Below are 23,250 nucleotides of genomic sequence, written 5' to 3'. Positions count from 1 at the left end.
CAAAAGCACTTTTATCTTACTTTTAGCGTTACCCGGAAACAACGACGTGGACGTAGTAAGTTCTGTTTCCTTTAGGGTGCTTGATTATCGTGAGTCCCCTTGCCTCTCACGTCGGGGTGCTTGATTATCGTAAGTCTCCTTGCCTCTCACGTCGGGGTGCTTGATTATCGTGAGTCCCCTCGCTACTCACTGACACTGTAATTTAAATGGACTACCCACGGAGTAATTGTTCAAAATTACCTCCGTTGGCTTCGAGGCATAACTGCAATCTGTTTTGAAAACTATCCACAGTTCTAAGCAGGGTAGCTCTAGGAATGGCTGCACAAGCTCTACGAACGCGGTCCATAAAATCATCTCTTGTGGTTGGTCGTTCAGGAAAAACAACATTTTTCAAGTATCCCCATAAAAAGAAATCAGGCGACGTCAAATCTGGTGAGCAAGGAGGCCATTCAACTGGACCCCTTCGTCTAATCCATCTGTCATTGTAACTGACATTTAAAAAGGCACGTACAATGAGTGCATAATGCGGTGCAGCACCATCTTGTTGAAGCCACATTTTTGCTCTTGTTGCTAAGTCAACATCTTCTAATAAGCCTGGTAAGTGATCTCTTAGCAACGATAAGTAACTGTGTCTATCAACGTTCTCTTCAAAAAAATAAGGTCCAATCAAATAACCATTTACAATGCCGCACCACACCATAATACTCCATCGATTTTGATGATCTATTGGCCTATACCAGTGGGGATTAACATCTGACCAATAATGGCAGTTGTGTCTATTAAGTTGTCGTCACTATAAAATTTAGCCTTATCTGAGAAAAGCACATACCTAAAAAGATTAGGATCATCGTGTAACATTTGTAAAGCCCACTGGCAAAAAGCAATACGCATCAGATGATGATTAGGCTGTAAAGCCTGTGTAAGAGTGATGTGGAAAGGGTGATAATTTAGAGCTCTTAAAATTCTAACAACAATTCTTTGTAGTATACCTATTTCCCTTTTAATCTGGCGAGTACTAACATGAGGATTAAGGTGAAGTATTGCTAAAATAGTTACAGCTCGCGCATCATTTTCCTCATATTCATGATGTTGACGTTGACGAACAAAATGTCCATTGCGAGCTCTTTGGACTAAACTACGTATTATCATATCAGTTGGATGTCGCCTTTCAGGAAAACGTTGAGCATAAAGCCTTGATGCTGCATTGTAATTGCTATGACACTCCCCTAAAACTAATATAATATCAACAATCTCATTAGGACTATAATCAGCCATTCTGGAAAGGTAACTTGTGAATGTAATTACCTACATACCCTGTATGTATGTTTTGAATTTTTTAATTTAAGCAACTTTAAATAGTAAATTTTTCAATTATGCAGAAGTGAGTAAGAAAGAAAAGGAATAAAACTCTATTATAACAATAATTATAAATCTTAAATCAAACGTAATTGTTTAGCTTTTTTCAATCGTTGATTATTAGCATTAGGTATCGCAGTGCTGTCAGCTACTTGCAACTTTCGGCCGGATTCTTCGACGCACGCCTATTGCTCCCCTCCCACCGCTCGCGCCTTAGCAACGGCACCGCCGGACGGCATAACTAAGGAGCGCGATAAATCGTCTCAGGACCGTGCGTTACGCCGTCCGGCGCCGCCGTTGCTAAGGCGCGAGCGGTGGGAGGGGAGCAATAGGCGTGCGTCGAAGAATCCGGCCGAAAGTTGCAAGTAGCTGACAGCACTGCGATACCTAATGCTAATAATCAACGATTGAAAAAAACTAAACAATTACGTTTGATTTAAGATTTATAATTATTGTTATAATAGAGTTTTATTCCTTTTCTTTCTTACTCACTTCTGCATAATTAAAAAATTTACTATTTAATGTTGCTTAAATTTAAAAATTCCAAACATGTACATACAGGGTATGTAGGTAATTACATTCACAAGTTACCTTTCCAGAATGGCTGATTATAGTCCTAATGAGATTGTTGATATTATATTAGTTTTAGGGGAGTGTCATAGCAATTACAATGTAGCATCAAGGCTTTATGCTCAACGTTTTCCTGAAAGGCGACATCCAACTGATATGATAATACGTAGTTTAATCCAAAGAGCTCGCAATGGACATTTTGTTCGTCAACGTCAACATCATGAATATGAGGAAAATGATGCGCGAGCTGTAACTATTTTAGCAATACTTCACCTTAATCCTCATGTTAGTACTCGCCAGATTAAAAGGGAAATAGGTATACTACAAAGAATTGTTGTTAGAATTTTAAGAGCTCTAAATTATCACCCTTTCCACATCACTCTTACACAGGCTTTACAGCCTAATCATCATCTGATGCGTATTGCTTTTTGCCAGTGGGCTTTACAAATGTTACACGATGATCCTAATCTTTTTAGGTATGTGCTTTTCTCAGATAAGGCTAAATTTTATAGTGACGACAACTTAATAGACACAACTGCCATTATTGGTCAGATGTTAATCCCCACTGGTATAGGCCAATAGATCATCAAAATCGATGGAGTATTATGGTGTGGTGCGGCATTGTAAATGGTTATTTGATTGGACCTTATTTTTTTGAAGAGAACGTTGATAGACACAGTTACTTATCGTTGCTAAGAGATCACTTACCAGGCTTATTAGAAGATGTTGACTTAGCAACAAGAGCAAAAATGTGGCTTCAACAAGATGGTGCTGCACCACATTATGCACTCATTGTACGTGCCTTTTTAAATGCCAGTTACAATGACAGATGGATTAGACGAAGGGGTCCAGTTGAATGGCCTCCTTGCTCACCAGATTTGACGTCGCCTGATTTCTTTTTATGGGGATACTTGAAAAATGTTGTTTTTCCTGAACGACCAACCACAAGAGATGATTTTATGGACCGCGTTCGTAGAGCTTGTGCAGCCATTCCTAGAGCTACCCTGCTTAGAACTGTGGATAGTTTTCAAAACAGATTGCAGTTATGCCTCGAAGCCAACGGAGGTAATTTTGAACAATTACTCCGTGGGTAGTCCATTTAAATTACAGTGTCAGTGAGTAGCGAGGGGACTCACGATAATCAAGCACCCCGACGTGAGAGGCAAGGAGACTTACGATAATCAAGCACCCCGACGTGAGAGGCAAGGGGACTCACGATAATCAAGCACCCTAAAGGAAACAGAACTTACTACGTCGACGTCGTTGTTTCCGGGTAACGCTAAAAGTAAGATGAAAGTGCTTTTGACCTTGATATGACCTTGATATGACCTTCAAAAGGTTGAAAAACTAAAAAATCCCTATGCTCATGTAAAAAGTGCCATTGTTTAAGAGCCCATTGTCAAGAAACAGGTTCTGCAGTCAAAAATAGGGTTTACTAATCAAAAAATGCGTTATGAGCCTCAAACAACCTTGAAAATTGACCTCAAGGTCAAGCTAGTCAAAGTGATTAACACTTTTACAATTCATTGACTTTGTTTAAGCATTATGCACATTTGTGTTACCCAGAAAACCACGTCATTTCAGAAAAAGTACACCAGATCGTTTTTCAGGCATTTCACCTTCATTTTTTACTTTTCCAAGGTCGCAAAAACAATTTTTTCATGAGACAAGTTTGATGTAAAATTTTCCGCTCTTTCGAAATCCGCAGTCAAAAATAGGGTGTCCCATTTAAAAAACCATCGTGACTTTGAAATAACCTTCAAAATTGACCTCAAGGTCAAAACCAATGACAGAGGGGGTCTAATACAATTGAATGACCCCCTCTGTCCTGGTCAACTTTTATCTAAACCATTTTTTTGTAGATACCGTTATTTGGAAGATATTCAGGTCCATAGATTAAAATGACTCACCCTGTATGTTATAGAGACAAGGATACTGAACAACTTTTTTTTATAAATTAATTGGCGCTCTCGTCTAATTTTCGAAATATAAATACTTAGAGAAAGAAAAAACAGCTTTTGTTAATTATTTCAGAAAATATTTATTTTACAAAAAAATGTGTCAAACAAAAAATGAAGTTCGTGATAAGCTCTATAAAAAATTTTATATACATATTTTACCTAACTTCAATACTGTAGTTATTATAGTAGAAAAAGTGTTTAAAAATTTTTTTTATTTTGAGTAGTTTTGCGTAAAAGTAGATGGTTGGGTGGGGGAGGGGCGGAGCCCCGCCTTTTTTCTCCGTATTTTTTCCAACCTAATCTAATCCTATTTTAGTTATAATTTGGCCAAGGATATCTATGGCCATGTTGTGATATTAGATTTGAAATTATAGCCCACCCTCTCTCGCACCCACCACGTCATTAGTGGACCGACTGAGACGGGGTAAGTTAGGTTAGAAAAAATACGGGGGAGTGCAGGGGGAGGGGCGGAGCCCCTCTTCCGCCCACGTGTTTTCTGTACAACATGTAAAAATTTCAATTTGTCAGAGTTTTTTTAAAATGGTTTTTTGGTTATAACTTCTAAAGTATTGGAGTTAGGTAAAATATGTATAGAACCTCATTTGTAAAACTTATCACAAGCTTTATTTTTTGTTTTACACGTTTTTTTGTAAAGTAAATATTTTCTGAAATAATTAAAAAAAAATTGTTTTTTCTTTCTCTAAGTATATCTCAAAATTTGTAGGAGAGTGTCAATTAATTTATAAGAAAAAGTTGGTCAGTATTCTTCCCTCTATAACATATGTCAAGGTCAATATGATTGAACCTGGGTCCCGTATAGTACACAATTACCGAAATTTGCACCAAGGAGAAACAGAAAGCTGTAATCACAAATATCTATACTAAACTAGATCGCTAATCTGTGGCATTAGCATATGACAGTATTGAGGCAGGAAGGATATTCGGTTTCAGCTATGTTACCTACAACAAAATGGCCGCTCCAATGCCGCTCTAATGCCGCTCATACTTGGTATTATGGCACGGTATCGAAAAAACACACTCGATAGTCACAATTAATATGCTCAACGGTGCTCAGCGGTCAACCGGCTCAGTTGTCAAACCTGTCAAACACATACGCACTAACCTAATTTACGCGTAGACGCCATTTTTTTGTTGGATAAGATAGCCAAATTCGCATATCTTGCCGGACACAGCTATTTAGCCGAAGGTAGCGATTTAGTTGTTAGATAGATATCCGTGGCTGTAATACAATTTCTCTAATCGGAAAGAGTGAAAAATGCTAAAATTTATCAGAGACTTTTAACACAATACGCCGGTTTGCTAGTATCAACTCTTGACCTTACTGAACTTTTTCGTCGGTGGGAGTTGACGGGCGTCCTGCTTCCTCTTTGTGTGTCACACTTGTGCGTCCATTTTTAAACTTTTCGATTCATTCATATACTTTTCTGCGTGGTAAATCACTGTTCCCGCATTGTGTTGAAAGCCTCCGATGGATTTCAGTACCTTCCGACTAAAGAAATTGTATCACAGCTCTCTGTTCCTCCTTGATGCAAATTTCTAGTGGAGCAGCCATGTTTATACGCTTGTAGCGGCAAACAAACTAACGCGATCAAGGTCCAGCTTTGATCACGAGACCCCAACTTAAAGCCTACCTGCTCGGAACGCAGTCTGACAAACTTAAAGACGTGTTCTAGCAAAAGTGCAGATAATTTTTGACTTATCCTCGTAATATATATACAGGGTGATTTAGGTTGCTCGGGATATTTTCCACGTACACCCAAGGACTTTGATTCTGTCCATGAGGAAATTTTTCAAACTGAGAAGTCGCTATCTTTCTACATATTTACAGTTCATAATTAACGTAACGACCAATAAGCTCTAGTCGTTTCATTAATCATAAACTGCGAGTATGTAGAAAGTGGTGACTTTTTAGTTTGGAAAATTTCTCCATGGACAGAATCAAAGTCCTTGGGTGTACGTATTTTTCATGAAAAATTGAGTCAAAAATGTTAATAGCAAAATGTTGAGGGGTCAATAGTTTTTAAACGGTGAGCGTTTGAAAGTATCCAACCACAGAGCGTGATGTTGCCGCCGTTAAGGGCGGCGCAACCAAACGGCCGCCGGCCGAGCGCTTTGACGGGCACCGTTAAACGGCACGGTGCCAAACTTCAAGTATTGTAAAGGTTCCATGAAATCTCTATTAACATCTTGCATTCAGTTTAATTGACAAAAAGTAATGTCAATTGCAAACTCGGTAAAACATCAATTATCTGAATAAAAAAATGTGTGTTTTTAAAATACATTTTATATGTAAACAAATAAATTGATAAATAAAATCAATATTAATTATGTTATCTGATAATTATGTTATCAAATAATATTAAAAACTTTCCAAACATTTCCAAAACTTTTTTGTCAAAAGTTTTATCAGAAACAATGTTGGAAAAAATTTACATTTGAAATTTGCATCAAGAGGCTCGGTTGAGCATCGCGCCAAAGTAGACGCGCCAGTGAGAGTATAATACACTCGACAGCAAAATTAAAGGATCATCTATTCCGACTCTGAAAAATTTGGTGTAATTCAAGAGAGTGTAACTTTGTCAAAAATGATCGTAAAAAAATGTTAAAGAAAGCTTTTGGAGCTTCAAATCTCTAATTTTGAGATTGATAAGTTATTAAACGATTTACAGATTGTTTACGAAGTTACGCGGATTCAAATAGAAATGGGTCAAATCTCTAAATTTTTTACAAATTCAGTCAACAAACATGCAAATTAAAAATTCATACTTTCGAATGCTGTAAATTGCATTTGTTTGCGACCTTTATTTCACGCTGTGCAACTTGGCAAAATTTTTACAAGATTTTAACATTTGTCGGATTCTTTTTATGAAATTTGCAAAGCTCCACGGCGTGAAATGAAAATTCCCCAAAAATGCGGTTTACAGCATTCAAAAGCGTGAATCTTTGTCTTTAATTTGCGCACTTGAGTGTTTTACGATTTTTATTCACTGAATTATTCAACATTGATGCAAGAAAGGCCATTTTTGCTTCAGTGTTGCATAACTCAGTGAAAAAAATTGTACAACGCTCAACAAGTAAGCAAATTGAAGGTTAAGATTTACGCTTTTGAATGCTGTAAACCACATTTGCGTGCAATTTTTATTTCATGTCGTGGAGCTTTGCAAAATTTGTTAAAAATTTAGAGATTTGACCCATCCCCATTTGAATCCGCGTAACTTCGTAAACAATCTGTAAATCGTTTAATGACTTATTAATCTCAAAATTAGAGATTTTAAGCTCCAAAATGCTTTCTTTAACATTTTTGTTACAATCATTTTTGACATAGTTACACTCTCTTGAATTACGCCTATTTTTTGGAGTGGAAATAGATGATCTTTTAATTTTGCTGTTAAGTGTATTATACGCGAATTTTAAATGTAAATGTTTTTCAATATTGTTTTTTATAAAACTTTTGACAAAAAAGTTTTGGAAATGTTTAGAAAGTTTTTAATATTATTTGATAAGATAACATAATTAATATTGATTTTATTTATCAATTTATTTGTTTACACATAAAATGTATTTTAAAAACACACTTTTTTTTTATTCAGATAATTGATGTTTTAACGAGTTTGCAATTGACATTACTTCTTGTTAATTAAACTAAACGCAAGATGTTAATAGAGATTTCATGAAACCTTTACAATACTTGAAGATTGGCACCGTGCCGTTTAACGATGTCCGTCAAAGCGCCGGCCGGCCGTTTGGTTGCGCCGCCCTTAACGGCGCCAACATCACGCCCTGTGGTTGGATACTTTCAAACGCTCATCGTTTAAAAACTATTGACCCCTCAACATTTTGCTATTAACATTTTCGACTCAATTTTTCAGGAGGAATACGTACGTGCAAAATCTGCATGGTCCGAGCGACCTAAATCACCCTGTACGAGGTGTGTTCAAAAAGTATCGCGAATTTTGTGTTTTTTCAAAAATTATTTATTTATTCATGAATATCTATTTTGTCCCCTTCAAAGTAATCCCCATGAGATATTATACACTTGTGCCAACGGTTTTTCCAATCTTCGAAGCACTTCAAAAAATCATTTTTTTTTATCTTGTTCAGCTCCTCCTTCGATGCCGTCTTTATCTCGTCAAGCGTAGCGTAACGTCGTCCTTTCATGGGCCTCTTCAATTTAGGGAACAAGAAAAAGTCACAGGGGGCCAGATCTGGGGAATACGGTGGCTGCGGCATCATTAGTGTGTTGTTTTTGGCCAAAAAGTCGCGCACAAGCAACGATGTGTGAGCAGGGGCGTTATCGTGGTGCAAAAGCCAATTTTTGTTCTTCCACAAATCCGGGCGTTTCTGGCGGATTGCTTCGCGCAAATTGCGCATAACTTGCAGGTAATATTCCTTATTGACCGTTCTACCCTGTGGCAAGAACTCATGATGCACCACGCCCCTGCAATCGAAGAAAACTGTCAGCAAAACTTTCACATTCGACCGAACTTGGCGCGCTTTTTTCGGTCTTGGTTCGTGCGGCAGCTTCCATTGAGATGATTGAGCTTTGGTTTCCACGTCATAACCATAAACCCACGATTCGTCACCAGTTATGATCCTCTGGAGCAAATTTGGGTCGTCGCGGACAGAGTCCAACATCTCATTAGCAATGTTCATGCGATGCTGTTTTTGGTCGCAATTGAGCAATTTTGGTACGAATTTCGCGGCGACCAGTCTCATGCCCAAATCATTGATAAAAATCGAATGGCACGAGCCAATCGATATGTTTAGGTCCTCAGCAACTTCTCTAACGGTGATTCGACGATTGGCCAATACCATTTTCTCCACTTCATTAATTTTTTCGTCTGTTGTTGAAGTGCTCGGGCGTCCGGCACGCTCTTCGTCGTTCACATCTTCTCGGCCTTCTGAGAACATTTTGTACCACCGATAAACGTTGCTTCGGTCCAAGGTAGCTTCTCCGTATGCCACAGTCAACATTCGGAATGCATCCGCGCACTTAATTTCGTTTTTCACACAAAATTTGATACAGGTTCTTTGATCCATTTTTTTGAATAGGTAAAAATCGAAGACGATCCAAAACACGTGCAAGCAAAGCAGCTGTCAACAATTAAGTGAACATTCAAAATGGCCGAGCTTGTCGGCATAAGTGAGAGACATGAGTACCAACATAACGCCACAAAAAGATCGAAATTCGAATATACGTAACCCGCAAAAATTCAAAATTCGCGATACTTTTTGAACACACCTCGTATATGGTACAGGGTGTTCATTAATGGTTGTCCCCACATTTTACCGTAGGATTTGACTTACCGACTTGCACTTGTAATTTACTAAACGCTCCATAGAGTTCAGATGCTCGATTATAGGATCGAGTTACACATATAGGTCCCTAGTGAAAATTTTTCTCAGATTTTTTTTGTATCATTTTTCGGAACATTGTAACGACCTGACTTTTCCGCACGGAGCGGCGTGAGTTCGGCGGACGAGGACGCGGATTGAGGTCGTCAAGAGAACTAGACTTATGATGGTGGAAAAATAAGCGAGTCTTTATTTCGCGTATGGTCGGTATATTACAAGAGCGTGGCGTTCTGGCTACGGAACGCGGACGGACGAATGACGGTGACGCTCGGACGGACGTAACAAAGCTTAGAGTTTACGCGCGGACGGACAAACGGAAATCAGAACGCGCGGACGGAAAGACGGTACGTATACGCGAGATTCGGAACGGTCGGATTTAAACGCGGTATCTTACAAACGGTGTTTATTTACAGGTGCGCGGGATTCCGAGCCGAGTTTCTCGGAATTCGGAATCCCTGTTGACGCGGTGGTGCCGTGGCCTTGCCGAAAGCCGTGGCCACGGCCGGAGACGGCGCGCGCGCGGTACAGCTGTACTTCGGCCCGATCGCTACGCGCTGCGGTTAATACCGCGATGTTCGGCGGTGGTGATCGACTCACGCCAAGATCTCTTGGTGGAGGCGCGGAACTCCACACCCCGAGTCGTGAGTCGATACTGAGACAGGACGGCGGATCGGGAAGGTGCCGACTACCAGGATCTCCTGGTGGAGCCCAAGATAGACTTGAGCCCGTGAACCGGCGGTCTAGAAAGCGGATGGCTCGTGTCAAGATCGCTTGACTGAAGCAAAGGCATTTAACTCCGTTGAGCGCTCAGGATAGATTTCGTTTTCGGACTGGAGATCGGATGGAGAAGAAGCCTCGACTGTAGGAGCGTCGGCGCTTATATACTCGAGTCTCAAGGACAGGGACGGTGCGGGTGTACGGAATGGTACGGTATCGGTGGGGGGATCCTTGCTGCTCGAGATCGGTCCAGCGGCCGCCACTCCGGTCGAGCGCGTACGCGCGGAGATCTGTCGACGCGCGGATGCGTATACGCGACCTCCGTGAAGTTGGCACCCGACTTTTACAAAATCAGATTTTAAAGTGTGTTTCTTGTAGGATTTTGTCTGTAAATGATTGTAGTAAATATTATTTTGTTTGTAGTTAAAAAATAAATATGTTATCGGTTTTCAAAAAACAGTAAAAAATTATTTAATAGCTACAGCTCAAATGGCATCAGATTTCAATCTGAAATCGTTTGTAGTTGTTTGTAGTTCAAGAATTTTTGTTTATAGTTTAAAAATAAGAACGTTATTAATTTTTAAAAAACAGTTGAGAATTATTTTATAACTACAGCACAAATGGCACCCTACTTCTATATAAAATTGTTTGTAGTTGTTTGTAGTATCAAAATTTTTGTTTGTTGTTAAAAAATATGTTTATAATTAACTTTTAAATAACAACTAGGTATTAAATAACAATAAAAAAAAATTACATCATGTCGTCATTAAAAATCGTTTGTAGTTGTTTGTAGTGTAAGAATTTTTGTTCGTAGTTGGTTGTAGTTCAAGAATTTTTGTTTGCAGTTGAAAAATAAATATGTTATCGGTTTTTAAAAAACAATAAAAAATTATTTAATAGCTACAGTTTAAATGGCATCAGACTTCAATCTAATATTGTTTGTAGTTCAAAATTTATTTTATAATTAAAGATAAGTATATTATTGATTTTTAAAAAACATTTAAGGATTAATTTTTAACTGCAGCACAAATGTCATCACAATTTCTGTTTTTAAGCATGCTTACTTTTAACCTATGAAAAAATTCTTGAATTGCAAACAATTTCTACAAACAATTTTATATAAAAGTATAATACCATTCAAGTTATTGTTATATAATAATTTATAACTGGTTTAAAAGAATCAAAAACATACTTATTTTTAAACTATAAACAAAAATTCATAAACTACAAACAACTACAAACAATTTCAGATTGAAATTTGATGCCATTTGAGCTGTAGCTATTAAATAATTTTTTACTGTTTTTTAAAAACCGATAACATATTTATTTTTTAACTACAAACAAAATAATGTTCACTACAATCATCTACAGACAAAATCCTACAAGAAACACACTTTGAAATTCGATTTCGTAAAAGTCGGGTGCCAACTTCACGGAGGTGTATACGCGCGCTACGCCGGGTTATAATTCTTATTGGCGCTGTGCGCCGTGTTTTCGCTGTCCGGCGGTTGTTCGGTCGGACAGCCTGGAACGGTGGACGGTCCGAGGGGGGTGCGGAAAGGCGGTTTGTTACAACATCTGTATAATTTTTTATGAAACGTTATAAAATTTAAAAAGTAAAAAAAGTATTTTTAAAAAATTTTGAAATGAGAAATCTCGGAATATTTTAGAATTCAAATGTATGAAAAGTTCTAAAAGAGAAGATGTAGACTTTTTAAGTATTTCTAATTGTAAGTATTTCCGAAAAATGTTCCAATTCGTATAAAAATTTTATGAGACAAATTTTAACCAGGGACATTTCGAAAAAGATATGATAAAATATGAAAAATTTTTCATAATTATGAAATCGTTCTGAGAAGTTATAAATTTTTTATTTCTTGTTGGAAAAAATGTAAGAAAACATTAAACAATCTGAAGAATTTTATATAATTTCACATGCAAACATTATGAGAAATTATGAAATTTCTTATTTCATATTTCTTGGGAAAAGTGTGAAAAAATATTAGACTCAATGCACACAGGACGCATCAACGCGTTACGCGTGGCAAGGTAGCCAATCATTTTGAGCTTTTATGACAAGAAATAAGAAAACAAAAGAATGATTGGCTCTTTGTCACGCGTAACGCGTTGACGCATCCTATGTGCATTGAGCCTTAGATAATCTGAAAACATTTCATAATTTATTACAGAATTGTTCTGATCGAGACATTATATTTTATGTCTTGGTGAAACACACTTTTCCTAAGAAATATAAAATAAGAAATTTCATAATTTCTCAGAATGCTCGCATGTGAAATTATGTAAAATTCTTCAGATTGTCTAATGCTTTCTTACATTTTTTCCAACGACAAATAAAAAATTTATAACTTCTCAGAACAATTTCATAATTATGAGAAATTGTTCATATTTTATCATATTTTTTTCGAAATCTCCCTGGTTAAGGCTCCTGAGTACTCGCCGCGGCTATATTGAAGTCGTGACGTCAGAAGCGAGAAATTGCATGAAATGACACGTAATTTTGTCAAACATGCCATTTGTAAATAAAACCAATTTCGATAAAACAGAATAAGAAGATGGCGTTAAAACACTTCTAAATATCAGTCACGACTATAACTTTTTCTGCCTAACAGTCAGTAAATAGTTGTAAAAAGCATGCAAAGTGAAGCTATTGAAATAGAAAAACACACATCACATAATTTTGTTAAACATGCCATTTGTAAATAAAGCCAATTTGGATAAAACAGATTAATCAGATGGCTTTAAAACACTTCTAAATATCGGTAACGATTATCCTTTTTTCGCTTAGCAGTCAGTAAATAGTCGTATAAAGCACGTAAAGTGACGCCTATTTAGACAGGAAAACACACGGATAGCTATTGAAAGGAGTGAAAAAATGTACTTTTATGTATAAAATTCAAAGAAATTTTATTTGCGGTCCATTTTTACGAATTTGGTAAATACGAGACAAGTCATATTTTCACAATGAAACACATAACAACAAAATGACATGCACGATAACATTTCATCGTCAATTCTAATTTTGTCTGCGACGGAATGTCGCTACCGTCAATGCGGAGTTCTCGGCTGAGGAGTCAGGAGCCTTAAAATTTTTCTCATAAAATTTTTATACAAATTGGAACATTTTTTGGAAATACTTACAGTTAGAAATACTTAAAAAATTTACATTTTTTCTTAGAACTTTTCATACATTTGAATTCTGAAAAATTCTGAGATTTCTCACTTCACAATTTTTAAAAAATATTTTTTTAACTTTTTAGATTTTATAACGTATCATAAAAAATTAGACAGATATTCCGAAAAATAATAAAAAAAAAATCTGAGCAAAATTTTCACCAGGGGCCTATACACCCAAAGATTTTGATTCTGTTCATGGGGAAATTTTCCTGAGAAGTCACCACTTTCTACATACTTACAGTTCATGATTAACGTAACGACTAGAGTTTATTGGTCGTTACGTTAATCATGAACTGTAAGTATGTAGAAAGATAGCGATTTCTCAGTTTGGAAAATTTCCCCATGGACAGAATCAAAGTCCTTGGGTGTACGTGTAACTCGATCCTGTTAAAGTCACTAGATTAATAAAGTACCGCAATTCATAAGACTCATAGCGTTTTTCATTGGGAAAACTAGTGCGCACTGAATGTGCACTTGTTGCAGGTAATTGGGCGTTTCCGTTGGCACCGTCATCGCGCGAACCGAAATGTCCAATTGCCAGCGGCGAGTGCACACTCAGTGCGCACTAGTTTTTTCAATGAAAAACGCTATCAATGCATAAGGATTTAGAGCCAAACTGGCGTCGGAAAGTGTAAAGAGTGCACACTTTCATAATGGCTGTGTTCCGTTTTTACTGGCAGTGCAATAAATGTGACGTCATGACAGTACACTGTCACAACTGTTCCAATATTACTGCATTACTGCCAGCACTGCTATAGCATCGTATTTCGGAACAGCATAGTAGCCATATTGCACTGTAGCTACATACCTCACCTTGGAAGCTGCAGTAGTCACAGTGGCAATATGGCTACCATTCATGACGTCATTGATGTTACTAGATGCTGTCGCAGTGCGCTGCGTACCAATAACGGAACGGATTTTTCACCACTGCCAGTACTGGCAGTTATATCGGAACACAGCCAATGTATAAGCTTGTTTTCTATTCCTGCACTAGACTGCACTGGAACGTTCCTTCTTGCTTTCGCTAACTTTGAAACATCTATCTATTTCATTTTAAGTGTACACTTATTTAGAGAGTTCAGGAACAGAAAACAAATGGTATGTATCTACACATTAAGTGCAATTATTTACCGTGAGACACCGTAAGATGCGTTAGATCTGTTGTGTTATTGTTGTACTCTGACAAATATAACGATATTAAACGTTTAAAAACATGCCTAATTTCGAATAAATTAAAACTTTCAGACTTTATTGAAATGTTTTTAAATAATTGTCGTACAGGCTTTGTGCCATCATATTAATATTAACGCATATAGCATACGCATATATAATATTAACGCATATTGAACACATACAGTAGTAAAAGCGTTGCAATAAAATTATATGTGAATAAGAACCATTGTAAATAAAATTAATTTATATAATTTATGATCTTTCTTATTTAAATACATTTATATACATATGCACGTTTTAAATGTGTCGCATGTTGGAACCAAAATGGCGGAATGATTGCGGTACTTTATAAATCTAGTGACTTTAGATCCTGTAACCGAGCATCTGACATCTATGGAGCGTTTAGTGAACTACAAGTGCAAGTTGGTAAGTCAACTCCTATGGTAATATGTGGGGACAACCATTAATGAACACCCTGTATATGTATATACAGGGTGTTAGGTAACTACCGCCCGTGGTTTCATGGATTGATAGATCAAGTAAAACTGAGCAGAAAAGTCCTTTATCATTTTTTAATATTTGCCATAGTTAACGAAAAAAAAAATTAATAAAGCCTGCGAATAAGCGCGTATCACCGCGCGGAAGGACCGCCCGCCGGTCGCCAAGCATAGGCAGCCGCGGCTGTAGGCGCGGCGCTGTGCGGTGAGAAGGAAAAAGCAGCAGTAGTTCGGCCTGCGAGCGGCGCGGCAAGGAGGGAGAAGTAGCAATGGGTACTCGCGAGCGGCGAGCGGTGCTAAATCGTCGCTGTGAGCTGCTCGTTCCCTCGTTTTCTTATAAAAATGAAATTTTTTAATACAATATCTAAATATGGAAATGTATCTTTTCTTATTACTTCTTAAATCGCGCGTATCTGTCACGCGTTGTTCATGCATGTATGTGTGTATACACACATTTGTAATGAAAAAAGATACATTTCCATATTTAGATATTGTGTTAAAAAATTCCATTTTCATAAGAAAACGAGGGAACGAGCAGCTCAGAGCGACGATCTAGCACCGCTAGCCGCTCGCGAGTACCCATTGCTACTTCTCCCTCCTTGCCGCGCCGCTCGCAGGCCGAACTACTGCTGCTTTTTCCTCCTCACCGCGCGGCGCCGACAGCCTACGTCTCGGCGACCGGCGGGCGGTCCTTGCGCGTGGTGATACGCGCTTATTCGCAGACTTTATTAATTATTTTTTTTGTTAACTTTGGCAAATATTAAAAAATGGTAAAGGACTTTTCTGCTCAGTTTTACTTGATCTATCAATTCACGAAACTACGGGCGGTAGTTACCTGACACCCTGTATATACAGGGTGTCCCAGACCAAAGTATAAATATTACTACGATAAGGTAGAAGAGATCAAGATAAATCAAAAAGTCTAATAACAGTTTGTGATAATTGCAATAATTTTCGTGTAATAAAATATTAAAGTCAGCCGAATAAGAGCATGCGGAGAGGCAAACAGTTGGTCGCCTGAGCCGTAAGACCGCCCGGCTCGACACGGTGCGGTGCCAAGCTATCCTTTCTCTCGCCTCGCGCCACTTACCGTCGCCTACAATCGAGCCGCAGTGGGCGGTCCTACGGCTCAGACGAGCGACCGCTTGTCTCTCCGCGCGCTCTTATTCGGCTGACCTTAATATTTTATAAATAAAAAATTATTGCAAATATCGCAAAATGGTATTAGACTTTTTCATTTATCTCGATCCCTTCTACCTCATCGTGATAATCTTTATACATTTGTCTGGGACAGACCCTGTATATATATATATATATATATATATATATATATATATATATATATACACGAGGTGTGATCAAAAAGTAAGGTGACTTTTTGAATTTCGCGCGCTCTGTACACCCAAGGATTTTGATTCTGTCCATGGAAAAATTTTTCAAACTGAAAAGTCGCTATCTTTCTACATACTTCCAGTTTATGATTACCGTAACAACCAATAAGCTCTAGTTGTTTCGTTAATCATGAACTGCGAGTATGTAGAAAATGGTGACTTCTCAGTTTGGAAAATTTCCCCATGGACAGAATCAAAGTCCTTGGGTGTACATTCTAATTTCAAAATTTTTTTTTTTTTGTTGTGTTGGTACACTCGTCACGATCATATGTTCACAGTTTTGACTATATAGCATGTGTTGTTTTTATGTGAGAGGCATAAAGGTTAGACTTGTGTTTGCGTGCTCGACGATTTTTTACTGTTGAAAATAATGGAGCAGAGAGTTTGTATTAATTTTTGTGTAAAAAATGGTATTAAGTGTTCAAAAACTCTTGAAATGTTGACAGTGACGTACGGTGAGTCAATTTTGAGTAAAAAAAATGTTTATAAATGGTATAAGTTATTCCAAGAGGGCCGAGAAAATGTTAACGATGAACCTCGCTCTGGACGCCCCAGCACGCAAAAACCGACGAAAATGTTCAGGAAGTGAAAGAAATTGTGTTGAAAAATCGTCGAATCACGATTAGAGAAATAGCTGATGATCTTAACATATCGTTTGGCTCATGCCAATCAATTTTAACGGATGTTTTGGGTATGACACGTGTGTCAGCGAAATTTGTTCCAAAACTGCTTAATTTTGATCAAAAGCAGCGTCGCATGAACATCGCCCAAGACATGTTGAACGACGTCAATGATGATCCTAATCTGCTCAAAAGGGTTATAACTGGTGACGAAACATTTTCCTCTTCCCAAAATTGAAAAGGCCTATGAAAGGACAAAAATTTGCGACGATTGAGGAGATTAAGGCTGCATCGCTGGAGGAGCTCAAGGCAATACCCAAAAGTGCATTTCAGAAATGTTTTGACGACTGGAAAAAGCGCTGGCACAAATGCATTGTATCAGAGGGGGATTATTTTGAAGGGGATAACATAATTTTGGATGAATAAATGAATATTTTATTATAAAAATGAAAAGTCACCTTACTTTTTGATCACACCTCGTATATATCCCACATAGCACGTAATATTGCAGTGATATCACAGCAATATCACTTTTACATTGCAATATTACAAATGAAATATTGCAGAAATATCACGAAATATTACTGTGATATCACAGTAATATCAAAATGTCCGCGAAAACGCATCACTATAATATTACTGTGATATTTCATAGTAATATTACTGTCATATTTCAAAATATTTCTGTGATGTTTATGTGATATTTAAATAATATTGCAAGAAATTAAATAAATAAATTATTTTGCTTTATTTTATTTTTATTGTTATTCTTAATATTATTTTCATATTGTTATATGTAATATATATTAGACATAGAAAAAAATAATTATATTTATTAAAACAATACAATAATGTAAACGTAATAAATGTTTAATTTACAAAAAAAAATCTCTTGTATCCTTTTTCATTTTTGTTAAAAAAATTCAATTTGAATTATAATTTTAATTTATGTTCAAGATTAAATAACAATACAAAATATTATTTACATGTAAAAATATAAATTTTATTTACATGTAAAAATATAAAACAGCGTTCCACACGTACCCCTTGAAAAAAAAGTTGATAAACTTGTTTCAATAAACTGATTACTGATCAGTAACTGATGATGTTTTATCAGTTAACTGACAAAATATAATCCGTTACTGATCAGAAATCAGTTCATTAAAACAAGTTTATCAACTTTTTTTTCAAGGGACGTCACATTGGGAAAAAAATTAGAACGAGTATTCGTTTTCAAATTACAACAAGCAACGATTTTCTTTAAAATCTCACTGAAGTGTGAGCTAGTGATTCGTGGTGAGTCGGCTCGGTCGGCCGCAGTGGCATCTAGATATAACACCTGTGGCTGCACTTGACTCACGAGAAGGTCTCCAGCGGCGCGGCCACCTAGCGGTGGTGCCAGCACTCACTTGTTTACGTGGAGTTTTATACACACGGCGGGATCGCATAGCGGCTGTGCATGCGCTCACTTGTTTCGTCGTATGTTGTGACGGTCGGTGACCGAGCCGCAACATTATATACATACATATAATTAATGAACATTATAAAATACCTAATTAATGATAGAATATGTATAATCATATTTTTTAATAGAGTTGAAAAAAAAATGAAATCTAAAGAAAAATTTGTTGGAAATTTAATATTTTAAAAACTTGAAAAACCTTTTACTGTAGTGTTTAATAGTCTAATCAAAATTAATGAATAAACTATTTCACAAAATAATGTACCGAGCAGTAAATATTAAACGACGTAAAAATGTATATTTTTTTCAAAAACTTCTAAATATATTTTGAAATATTTATTGCCAAGTGAATATTAAATGTGTATTAACAAAACTTTTTGTAAACATTTTTTTTTTAAATACCTTATGATAAAAATTTTTAAAAATTAAAATCGATTTTTGTGCTCCTGTAAAAATTATAAATGGCAATAAGACAAATACAAAGGTTTTTCTGTAATTTTTTAATAAAATCATTATTGATCGAGTTGTAAAGCAATAATTAAATTGATAGATTACATAGAAGAACGTACATTATAGTATATACATATATACAGTTTAAGGGATAAACTAAGTAAATATCTAAACTAATAATAAAGTTAATTAATTTTTTTTCTTAACTTTCACTTTTATTCCACGAAAGGGCAAAAACATAATTATTTTATTTGTAACTTGATTTCTTCTATAGGATACCGAAATTACCAAGAATATTAAGGATACTAAAAATATCGAAATTAATCAAAGAGATAGTGACGTTGCATTAATAAGACATAATAAAAACGTCATTTGACATTACCTTGTTCTTTGGAATTAAATATTGCAACAATATATTGCAATGATATCATTGGAATATTTTAATGTTATTATCACTGTGTAATATCACAGTAATATTTTTGTGATATTTCTGTGATATCAGTGGAATATTTCAATGTCATTATCACTGTGTAATATCACAGTAATATTTCTGTGATATTTCACAATAATATGTAATATTTCTGTGATATTGCAATGATTCTGTGATATCACAGAAATATTACGTGCTATGTGGGATATATATATATATATATATATATATATATATATATATATATATTTGTGTACACACACACACGCACACGCACACACATACACACACACATATATTATAATATATATATTATAATAAATATTTATAACGCGTAAACGCCCGCTGAGTTGCGCCGTCTTTGTTTACCATGTCTACTCGGCCCCTAATTCGCTTTATCCTCTTATAATTCAAAAAGCATCGGACAAAATGTTTGTATAGGAAAAATCGTCTCAGAATTTATCCAAGAACACGTCTGCACACAGAGACACATGGGCTGTTCTGAATCACCCTGTATATGATTTTAATTTTTATAATAAGATACAATACATAATAAAATATACAATAAAATATATAATAATATACCATGTAATAAATACAATTTTTTAAAATAAAACTGACATTAAAATAATAAATAAATCTCTATGCTTTTGATGCAAAAATATAGCATATTTGATTTTTTTAATATTTATTGTATTAATGTTCTAATATAATTATTACGCAAGAAATGTTAATTTGGATACATAATGTTGTGATAATAAATTCTGTACACACTTTGCGAAATAATGTATATAGTTTGAGCATAATTATATTTTATTAAAAGTGATGTCAAAATTATAATTATTATTCAAGTTATTTTTATATAAATTATGGATGAAGAAAAATTTTATTAATAAATATCCCACATAGCACGTAATATTGCAGTGATATTATAGTAATGTTGCAATATCGCAAAAATATTACATATTACTGTGAAATATCACATAAATATTGCTAAAATATTACACGTTGATAATAACATTGAAATATTCCAGTGATATTGTTGCAAAATATTGTTGCACTATTTAATCCTAAAGAACAAGGTAATGTCAAATGACGTTTCTATTATGTCTTATTAACGCAACGTCACTATCTTTTCGATTAATTTCGATATTTTCAGTATCCTTAATATTCTTGGTAATTTCGGTATCTTATAGAAGAAATGAACTTAAAAATAAAATAATACCCATACAGCACAGAGAGATTGCAGGAACATTGCAGAATGATTTTATTGAAATATTGTAATATTGCATTTTGATTGCAAAACATTGCTGCAACATTACTAGAAGATTGCAGCAACATTAAGATGTCCGCTTTTTGAAATATTGCATTGAAACATCCCATTTTTCCAAAATATTCACATAAATATTATTACATTACATAATTCCAATAAACAAAACAATATTTGTGTAACATTTTAAAAAACATTTTTTGCAAAAAAATCTCGGGAATATTATTTCGGAAATTTCCAAGCAGTCACCCATCCAATTCGCGACTCCGGTGAACGTTACTTGACCTCCGTGATCGCTGCGAACTGATTCCTCATGATGACCTGTGAACACCTTATGCTGATATGTGTATATATAACTGGTAGATCAGGTCAATATACGTTATCGAAAAAATGAAATATGTATAATTAAAGCACAATATTTATATAAACAAAATATATAATTATAGATTTTTTTACTAATTTTGCAAATGCAGAATAACATCTGGAATAACTTTTCTGTTATTTGTTTAAATAAGATGCAATTAGAAAATATATATCAATATAATACAATAATTAAATTAAATATAAAAAAATGTTTATTAAAAAAATAATTAAAAAATATTGTTTGTTCATTGGGCTGTAGATCGAGGTTTCTTCATATATGGACCTATTTCATCTATTAATATAAATATTTATGTTTCTTAACAATACTATGATGCACATAGCACCACGGGACCGCATGCCTTTTTCTAGACGTCTTAGAGTCAACATTTGAAGAATGTCTGCAGACGTCTATGCAAAGTCGATTTGCAATCAACTTTGAAAGCCTGACTTGGATGAGTCGACTTACAGTCGATATATGGACGGTTGTATTCTTAGGGAATGTAGAGATTCAGCGGAAAATTTAGTAACGTCGCCCGACCTTAGTTTGCTAAATGCGGATGAATAATTATGGATGAGTTAAATTAATATATTATTATACGCGAATATTCTGCTTTGGCTCTTTATCGCCACTACTTTATAAAAAAATTATGATATTGCCATGTTTCCGGAATATTACTGGCATATGCCATGCGATGTTGCAGGCATATTGTTAATTTATGTTTCTGCAATGTTTCCGTAATATTGCATTGCAATCTGCAATGTTGCTGGAATTTTCTGTGCTGTATTGATCAAGGGACATTACCCAATGTCCTTGTTCTTTCGGGGAATGAAAGTGAAAGTTAAGAAAAAAAATTAATTAACTTTATTATTAATTTAGATATTGGGACTTGGTTAGGTCGTGCGATGGCGTGTGGATGCGGATGGAGATAGAGTGAGGCTGATTGTGAGTATGAGTGTTGTAGTACATTAGGAAGTATTAAATAAAGAGGTATGGATTAGAGAGGTAGGAAGGTAGAGAAGACGGGTAATTGGAGGCAGATGTAGGAGAAAAGGATTTGCGGAGATATTGAAAGATATAAATGAAAGGAACAGGAATAGGTTAGGATGAACAATGAGGCGGAAGAATCTGGGAGGGCCGGTAAAATAGGAATTAAACAAGAAATTAAGGTAAGAAAAACGAAAAGGGCAAAAAGAAAGAGTGTTGTTAGGAGATTAGGTTAGAGGAAAAAAACGGTATAAATAAAGGCAGAAACAGCTATAGGAAGGAAAATGTGACAGCTCAGATAACAAAAATGCGCGCATACCCATACAGCATAGAAAATTCCAGCAACATTGCAGCAACGTTGCAATGTTGCAGATTGCAATGCAATATTACGGAGACATTGCAGAAACATAAATTAACAATATGCCTGCAACATCGCATGGCATATGCCAGTAATACCTATTCCGGAAACATTGCAATATCATCATTTTTTAATAAAGTAGTGGCAATAAAGAGCCAAAGCAGAATATTCGCGTATAATAATATATTAATTTAACTCATCCATAATTATTCATCCGCATTTAGCAAACTAAGTTCGGGCGACGTTACTAAATTTTCCGCTGAATCTCTATATTCCCTAAGAATACAATCGTCCATATATCGACTGTAAGTCGACTCATCCAAGTCAGGCTTTCAAAGTTGACTGCAAATCGACTTTGCATAGACGTCTGCAGACATCCTTCAAATGTTGACTCTAAGACGTCTAAAAAAAGGCATGCGGTCCAGTGGTGTTGTGTGCATCATAGTATTGTTAAGAAATATTTATACCAATAAATGAAATAGGTCCATATATGAAGAAATTTCGATCTACAGCCCAATGAATAAACAATATTTTTTAATTGTTTTTTTAATAAAAATTTTTTTATATTTATTTTAATTATTGTATTATATTGATATATATTTTCTAATTGCATTTTATTTAAACAAATAACAGAAAAGTTATTCCAGATGCTGGAAATTTCTGCATTTGCAATATTCTGCATTTGCAAAATTAGTAAAAAAAACTATAATTTTATATTTGTTTATATAAATGTTGTGTTTTAATTACACATATTTCATTTTTTCGAATACGTATATTGACCTAAATTACCAGTTATATACACATATCAGCATAAAGTGTTCACAGGTCATAAGGAATCAGTTCGCAGTGATCACGGAGGTCAAGCAACGTTCACCAGAGTCACGACTTGGATGGGTGACCGCTTGGAAATTTCCGAAAAAATATTCCCAAGATTTTTTTTGCAAAAAATGTTTTTAAAATGTTACACAAATATTGTTTTGTTTATTAGAATTATGTGATGTAATAATATTTATGTAAATATTTTGGAAAAATGGGATGTTTCAATGCAATATTTCAAAAAGCGGACATCTTAATGT

At 35.4% G+C, this 23,250-nt stretch overlaps 1 protein-coding gene across 6 annotated transcripts in view; it reads right to left on the bottom strand.

The window, feature by feature from the left end:
• The window catches only part of LOC105202153 (heparan-alpha-glucosaminide N-acetyltransferase), an 84,032-nt gene that overhangs the window by 50,942 nt on the left and 9,840 nt on the right, over positions 1-23,250 (bottom strand). The gene's annotated exons all lie outside the window — the stretch shown is intronic.

Source organism: Solenopsis invicta, chromosome 8, assembly GCF_016802725.1.
Source record: "Solenopsis invicta isolate M01_SB chromosome 8, UNIL_Sinv_3.0, whole genome shotgun sequence".
In the NCBI taxonomy this organism is placed as follows: domain Eukaryota; kingdom Metazoa; phylum Arthropoda; class Insecta; order Hymenoptera; family Formicidae; genus Solenopsis; species Solenopsis invicta.
The sequence above is the reverse complement of the archived record's forward strand: the minus strand, read 5'-3'. Positions and strand labels throughout refer to the sequence as shown.